Genomic DNA, 8,716 nt, shown 5'->3' on the forward strand with positions numbered 1-8,716 from the left:
GAATCATCGTAGACTAAAAGAGGCCATGTGTGCTCCAGTTTTCACTGAACAAGAATTCACCGCCCTCAGCTCCGTGGACGCATATATCCGAGCTTCCTAGGACAGACTTCCTGGAGTTACTCAACTGTTTTCAAAGGATATGCAGGTAATAGTTTGTGCAAATATAATAGATATATGCTAGTAGCCCCCAAGACTTGAAGCGGTTAAGCCAATCGATTTAAGGATCGTTATGACCTATAGGTTCTCAGGGAGAGAAACAACACACTATCCCAGGAGCTGAAAACAAATCAGACAAAGCTGAATGCCGCCACCACAGAGCTTGTGGAGATGAAAAAAGCCACAATGACCACAGATCGGAAGGACAAGTTCGAGGAGGAAAAGGATAAGCAGGCCAAAGAGATAAAGAGCTTAAAGGCTCAATTATCGGTCGTGCAAAAAGAGAATAAGAAGTTGAAAGGCGGCATATTCGGTATGACTTCTTGAACTATCAAAGGACTCATAGTATCCCATAATTCGGATTGTCACAACTCTTTTGTTGCAGGTGTGTTAACTGGTCGACCTGAAGAGGAAGTATCCAGATTTCGAGCCGACGTGCTTAAGGAGCTGTCTATGGTGCATGAGCGGGCCCGGAAAGCTACGAGAAGTATGGCTAAGGTCTTATGGCCATCCAATGGCCCTCCAGAAAGTATGGAGGGGTTGGCGAACCTGTTCAAAGGTGCCCGGCGCCATTTCGCCTGGCGCCATTTCGAGCTATGGAAGGCGTCCACATGCCGGGAAGGTGCACGAGAGGCGTGGGCGATGGTGAAAACGCGCTATACCAGACTCGATCCGAATCATATGGCCCGAGTAGGACCTCAGGGGCCAGATGGAAAAGAGATTCCCGTGAACTTGGTATATGACCAAGTGATGATAGCTGCGAAATATTAGCAAGAAGATTGTAGTTTAGACAGTCTTATAGATGGTATAGACAAAGAGTAGGCGTCAAATTCAATGTATCAATGTACTATTATCATTGAATGTATCTCCAACCGAACATGTCAAAATTTGTCATCGCAGGCCTTCGTCTTTGACCTCCGAACCAGGAAGGTGGAGTGTTTCCGGATACCATGTTGGAATGTAAAAAACATTCAGTATGTCTGGAAACTAGGCAATCCAGCCATATTGCTCAAACAGACAAAATTTGTTCGGGGAGTTACGTTATATCACTTATTTAACATAAGAAACATCTTCCAAGGAAAATATTTCTGTTAGGGGTTCCTTTCCTTGGGTTGGCATGCTTAATTATGTCTGCCTAGGCTTTGATCCTAATTACGAGGAGCCTATCACGTATTGTTTTTAGAAGAATTACGAAAACATAAACAATTTGTCATCGTTTGCCAACCAATTATTCCCTTAAGAATGCTAGCTTCAGCTTCACCTGTCTGAGGTACAGGTCCGGATTACCCGGTTGTAGCAATCGCAGAGGTGCTCCCTTTACACCCTAGCCAAACAATCGGGAACATAGGGTATAAACACAGGAGCAAGGCAACCAGCTTGGCAAAAACTTAAGTCATAGAGGTGCATATAATGGCAAAAGGTGTATATAACAAACGACATAGACAATGTAAGCCACAAGCTTTTAGTAATAAGCTTCGTCAAAGAAGCCCCCAGTCATAGTGGGGTGTATACATTTAAAGATGTGTACCCCTAACTGTTCGGCAGATTCGAACATACCTTGGGATGTATATAAAAAGGAAAAACTAAAAAGAAGAGGAGAAAAAGGGAAACTAGAAAAAATAAAAAGGATTCGCCCGAACTATCCGTAGAATCGTCGGAGCCGAGCAGCGTTCCATGGATTCGGCTCAAGGCGATTATCCGATGCATTACGAAGGTGATAGGCTCCTCCTGTGAGAACTTCATATATGATGAAGGCCCCCTCCCATTTTGGTTTGAGCTTATCCTTCTTCTTCTCTGGGAGGCGCAAAACGAGTTCGCCGACGTTATAAGTCTTGGCCCGCACTTCTCTGCTTTGGTATCGCCTAGCCTCTTGTTGATAAAATGTGGAACGAGCTCGTGCAATATCACGCTCCTCTTCAAGGTCATCTAGGTTGTCCTGTCGATCGAGCTCGGCTTCTCTCTCTTCGTACATGCGTACTCGAGGTGAGTCATGAATAATGTCGCAGGGCAAGACAACTTCTGCGGCGCACACCATGAAAAAAGGTGTGTATCCGGTCGTTCGATTAGGCGTAGTCCACAACCCCTAGAGCACGGAATCGAGTTCCTCAACCCAGTGCTCATCTGACTCCCGTAGGGAGCACACCAGTCTGGGTTTAATGCCGCTCATTATTAGGCCATTAGCCCGTTCAACCTGACTGTTTGTTTGAGGGTGGTAGACGGATGCATAGTCGAGTTTAATGCCCAAGTTGGCACCCAGTTTTTCACCTCATCGGCTGTGAAATTTGAGCCATTATTAGTGATGATGCTGTGTGGGACGCCATAACGGTGTACAACGTCGGATATAAAGTCGATCACTGGCCCCGCTTCAGCCATTTTTACTGGTTTGGCCTCTATCCACTTAGTGAATTTATCCACCATAACTAGTAAATATTTCTTCTTGTGGCTTCCCCCTATAAGGGGTCCGACCATATCTAGCCCCCAGACTATGAAAGGCCAAGTGATGGGGATTGTTCTTAAGGCAGTGGGAGGCATATGACTTTGATTGGCGAAAAGCTGACATCCCACGTAGCGTTGCACAAGGGCTTGTGCATCTGCTCGGGCGTTGGCCAGAAGAAACCCGTCCGAAAGGCCTTGCTTGTGAGGGCCTGAGTTGCAGCATGATGGCCACCTAGACCAGCATGTATTTCAGCCAATAGTTGTCGTCCCTCCTCTTCAGAGATGCACCTCTGGAGGACTTCATTAGTGCTTTTCTTCTATAGTTCACCTTCGCGAACTTTATAGGCTTTAGAACGTCGAACTATGCGATGGGCCTCATTTTGATCATCAGGAAGCTCCTGCCTATTAAGGTAGGTCAATAAGGGGTCGGTCCATGGAGCAATAACGGCCATGATCTCATGGTCAGAGGGTGTTATTTCGGTACCTGAACCCCCGATGATATTCGTATTGTGTTCGACTGCTGGGGGCATGATCAGGTCTGGACTAGTGTTTCCGCTCTCATCCTGCCAAACCACGGATGGCTTAAAGAGCCTTTCCACAAAGGTATTGGGCGGGACGGGGTCGCGCTTGGCTCCCATTCAACATTCAAGCAAGGATGTCTGCTGTCTGGTTACTGTCTCGAGCAATGTGATGAAACCAGAGCCCCTCGAATCGAGCCAATATTTTTAATACGGTGTTTTGATACGCCACCATTTTTGGATGTTTTGCATCGAACCCTCCATTTATCTAGGATATTGCAAGGTTTGAATCACCGTGCACCTCTAGGCGTTGTATGCCCATGGAGACAACCATTCAGAGACCATGTAGAAGTGCCTTGTATTCGGCTGCGTAATTGGAGTTCATATACATGATTTGCATCACGTAGCGGACTGTGTCCCCCGTAGGGGAAGTCAAGATGGCACTAGGCCCCAGTCCGGCTAGCATTTTAGAGCCGTCGAAGTACATGATCCAGTTGGAGTATGAACTGTACTCTTTAGGGAGCTCGGCTTCCGTCCACTCAGCGACGAAATTGGTCAGGACCTGAGATTTAATAGCTCGGCGCGGCTTGTATGTTATTTCAAATGGTAAGAGCTCAATGGCCCATTTAGCTATGCGGCCGGTGGCATCCCTGTTGTTTATAATGTCATTGAGTGGTGCTTTGGATGCCACCGTGATCGAACACTCTTGAAAATAGTGTTGGGTTTCGTAGTAATTTCAAAAAATTTCCTACGCACACGCAAGATCATGTGATGCATAGCAACGAGAGGGGAGAGTGTTGTCTACGTACCCACGCACACCGACTGCGGAAGCGTTGACACAACGTAGAGGAAGTAGTCGTACGTCTTCACGATCCAACTGATCAAGCACCGAAACTACGACACCTCCGAGTTCGAGCACACGTTCAGCTCAATGACGATCCCCGGACTCCGATCCAGCAAAGTGTCGGGGAAGAGTTCCGTCAGCACGATGGCGTGGTGACGATCTTGATGCACTACAGCAGCAGGGCTTCGCCTAAACTCCGCTACAGTATTATCAAGGAATATGGTGGCTGGGGGCACCGCACACGGCTAAGGAATAGATCACGTGGATCAACTTGTGTGTTCTAGGGTGCCTCTGCCTCAGTATATAAAGGACTAGAGGGGGGAGGCTGGCCGGCCAAGGTGTGGCGCGCCAGGAGAGTCCTACTCCCTCTGGGAGTAGGATTCCCCCCCAATCCTAGTTGGAATAGGATTCGCGGAGGGGGAAAAGAGAGAGAGGGGGCCGTCCACCTCTCCTATTCCTAATAGGACTAGGGGAAGGGGGAGGCGCGCAGCCCATGTAGGGCTGCCTCTTCTCTTTTCCACTAAGGCCCATCATGGCCCATTTAGCTCCCGGGGGGGGGGGGGGTTCCGGTAACCTTCCCGGTACTCCGGTAAAATCCCGATTTCACCCGGAACACTTCCGATATCCAAACATAGGCTTCCAATATATCAATCTTTACGTCTCGACCATTTCGAGACTCCTCGTCATGTCCGTGATCACATCCGGGACTCCGAACAACCTTCGGTACATCAAAATGCCTAAACTCATAATATAACTGTCATCGTAACCTTAAGCGTGCGGACCCTACGGGTTCGAGAACAATGTAGACATGACTGAGACACGTCTCCGGTCAATAACCAATAGCGGGACCTGGATGCCCATATTGGCTCCTACATATTCTACGAAGATCTTTATCGGTCAGACCGCATAACAACATACGTTGTTCCCTTTGTCATCGGTATGTTACTTGCCCGAGATTCGATCGTCGGTATCCAATACCTAGTTCAATCTCTTTACCGGCAAGTCTCTTTACTCGTTCTGTAATACATCATCCCGCAACTAACTCATTAGTTGCAATGCTTGCAAGGCTTATGTGATGTGCATTACCGAGAGGGCCCAGAGATACCTCTCTGACAATCGGAGTGACAAAACCTAATCTCGAAATACGCCAACCCAACATGTACCTTTGGAGACACCTGTAGTACTCCTTTATAATCACCCAGTTACGTTGTGACGTTTGGTAGTACCCAAAGTGTTCCTCCGGTAAACGGGAGTTGCATAATCTCATAGTTACAGGAACATGTATAAGTCATGAAGAAAGCAATAGCAACATACTAAACGATCGGGTGCTAAGCTAATGGAATGGGTCATGTCAATCAGATCATTCTCTTAATGATGTGATCCCGTTAATCAAATAACAACTCATTGTTCATGGTTAGGAAACATAACCATCTTTGATTAACGAGCTAGTCAAGTAGAGGCATACTAGTGACACTTTGTTTGTCTATGTATTCACACATGTATTATGTTTCCGGTTAATACAATTCTAGCATGAATAATAAACCTTTTATCATGATTATAAGGAAATAAATAATAACTTTATTATTGCCTCTAGGGCATATTTCCTTCAGTCTCCCACTTGCACTAGAGTCAATAATCTAGATTACACCGTAATGATTCTAACACCCATGGAGCCTTGGTGCTGATCATGTTTTGCTCGTGGTAGAGGCCTAGTCAACGGGTCTGCAACATTCAGATCCGTATGTATCTTGCAAATCTCTATGTCTCCCACCTGGACTAGATCCCGGATGGAATTGAAGCGTCTCTTGATGTGTTTGGTTCTCTTGTGAAATCTGGATTCCTTTGCCAAGGCAATTGCACCAGTATTGTCACAAAAGATTTTCATTGGACCCGATGCACTAGGTATGATACCTAGATCGGATATGAACTCCTTCATCCAGACTCCTTCGTTCGCTGCTTCCGAAGCAGCTATGTACTCCGCTTCACATGTAGATCCCGCTATGACGCTTTGTTTAGAACTACACCAACTGACAGCTCCACCGTTTAACGTAAACACGTATCCGGTTTGCGATTTAGAATCGTCCGGATCAGTGTTAAAGCTTGCATCAACGTAACCATTTACGACGAGCTCTTTGTCACCTCCATATACGAGAAACATATCCCTAGTCCTTTTCAGGTATTTCAGGATGTTCTTGACCGCTGTCCAGTGATCCACTCCTGGATTACTTTGGTACCTCCCCGCTAGACTTACAGCAAGGCACACATCAGGTCTGGTACACAGCATTGCATACATGATAGATCCTATTGCTGATGCATAGGGAACATCTTTCATATTCTCTCTATCTTCTGCAGTGGTCGGGCATTGAGTCTTACTCAATTTCACACCTTGTAACACAGGCAAGAATCCTCTCTTTGCTTGATCCATTTTGAACTTCTTCAAAATTTTGTCAAGGTATGTTGTTTGTGAAAGTCCAATTAAGCGTTTTGCTCTATCTTTATAGATCTTAATGCCTAATATGTAAGCAGCTTCACCGAGGTCTTTCATTGAAAAACTCTTATTCAAGTATCCCTTTATGCTATCCAGAAATTCTATATCATTTCCAATCAGTAATATGTCATCCACATATAATATCAGAAATGCTACAGAGCTCCCACTCACTTTCTTGTAAATACAGGCTTCTCCGAAAGTCTGTATAAAACCAAATGCTTTGATCACACTATCAAAGCGTTTATTCCAACTCCGAGAGGCTTGCACCAGTCCATAAATGGATCGCTGGAGCTTGCACACTTTGTTAGCTCCCTTTGGATCGACAATACCTTCTGGTTGCATCATATACAACTCTTCTTCCAGAAATCCATTCAGGAATGCAGTTTTGACATCCATTTGCCAAATTTCATAATCATAAAATGCGGCAATTGCTAACATGATTCGGACAGACTTAAGCATTGCTACGGGTGAGAAGGTCTCATCGTAGTCAACCCCTTCAACTTGTCGAAAACCTTTTGCGACAAGTTGAGCTTTGTAGACAGTAACATTACCGTCAGCGTCAGTCTTCTTCTTGAAGATCCATTTATTCTCAATTGCTTGCCGATCATCGGGCAAGTCAACCAAAGTCCATACTTTGTTCTCATACATGGATCCCATCTTAGATTTCATGGCTTCAAGCCATTTTGCGGAATTTGGGCTCACCATCGCTTCTTCATAGTTCGTAGGTTCATCATGATCTAGTAGCATGACTTCCAGAACAGGATTACCGTACCACTCTGGTGCGGATCTCACTCTGGTTGATCTACGAGGTTCAGTAGTATCTTGATATGAAGTTTCATGATCATTATCATTAGCTTCCTCACTAACTGGTGTAGGTGTCACTGAAACAGTTTTCTGTGATGTACTACTTTCCAGTAAGGGAGCAGGTACAGTTACCTCGTCAAGTTCTACTTTCCTTCCACTCACTTCTTTCGAGAGAAACTCCTTCTCTAGAAAGTTTCCGAATTTAGTAACAAAAGTCTTGCCTTCGGATCTGTGATAGAAGGTGTATCCAATAGTTTCCTTTGGATATCCTATGAAGACACATTTCTTCGATTTGGGTTCGAGCTTATCAGGTTGAAGGTTTTTCACATAAGCATCGCAGCCCCAAACTTTCAGAAACGACAACTTTGGTTTCTTGCCAAACCACGGTTCATAAGGCGTCGTATCAACGGATTTTGATGGTGCCCTATTTAACGTGAATGCGGCCGTCTCTAGAGCGTATCCCCAAAACGATAGCGGTAAATCAGTAAGAGACATCATAGATCGCACCATATCTAGTAAAGTATGATTACGACGTTCGGACACACCATTACGCTGTGGTGTTCCGGGTGGCGTGAGTTGCGAAACTATTCCACAATTTTTCAAATGTACACCAAACTCGTAACTCAAATATTCTCCTCCACGATCAGATCGTAGAAACTTCATTTTCTTGTTACGATGATTTTCAACTTCACTCTGAAATTCCTTGAACTTTTCAAATGTTTCAGACTTATGTTTCATTAAGTAGATATACCCATATCTGCTTAAATCATCTGTGAAGGTGAGAAAATAACGATATCCGCCACGAGCCTCAATATTCATCGGACCACATACATCCGTATGTATGATTTCCAACAAATCTATTGCTCTCTCCATAGTACCGGAGAACGGTGTTTTGGTCATCTTGCCCATGAGGCACGGTTCGCAAGTACCAAGTGATTCATAATCAAGTGGTTCCAAAAGTCCATCAGAATGGAGTTTCTTCATGCGCTTTACACCGATATGACCTAAATGGCAGTGCCACAAATAAGTTGCACTCTCATTATCAACTCTGCATCTTTTGGCTTCAACATTATGAATAGGTGTGTTACTACTATCGAGATTCAACAAGAATAGACCACTCTTCAAGGGTGCATGACCATAAAAGATATTACTCATATAAACAGAACAACCATTATTCTCTGATTTAAATGAATAACCGTCTCGCATCAAACAAGATCCAGATATAATGTTCATGCTTAACGCTAGCACCAAATAACAATTATTTAGGTCTAATACTAATCCCGAAGGTAGATGTAGAGGTAGCGTGCCGACTGCGATCACATCGACTTTGGAACCGTTTCCCACACGCATCGTCACCTCGTCCTTAACCAATCTTCGCTTAATCCATAGTCCCTGTTTCGAGTTGCAAATATTAGCAACAGAACCAGTATCAAATACCCAGGTGCTACTGCGAGCATTAGTAAGGTACAC

Source organism: Triticum urartu, chromosome 7A (genome assembly GCF_056163025.1).
Source record: "Triticum urartu cultivar PI428250 chromosome 7A, HENAU_Tu73, whole genome shotgun sequence".
NCBI lineage: Eukaryota > Viridiplantae > Streptophyta > Magnoliopsida > Poales > Poaceae > Triticum > Triticum urartu.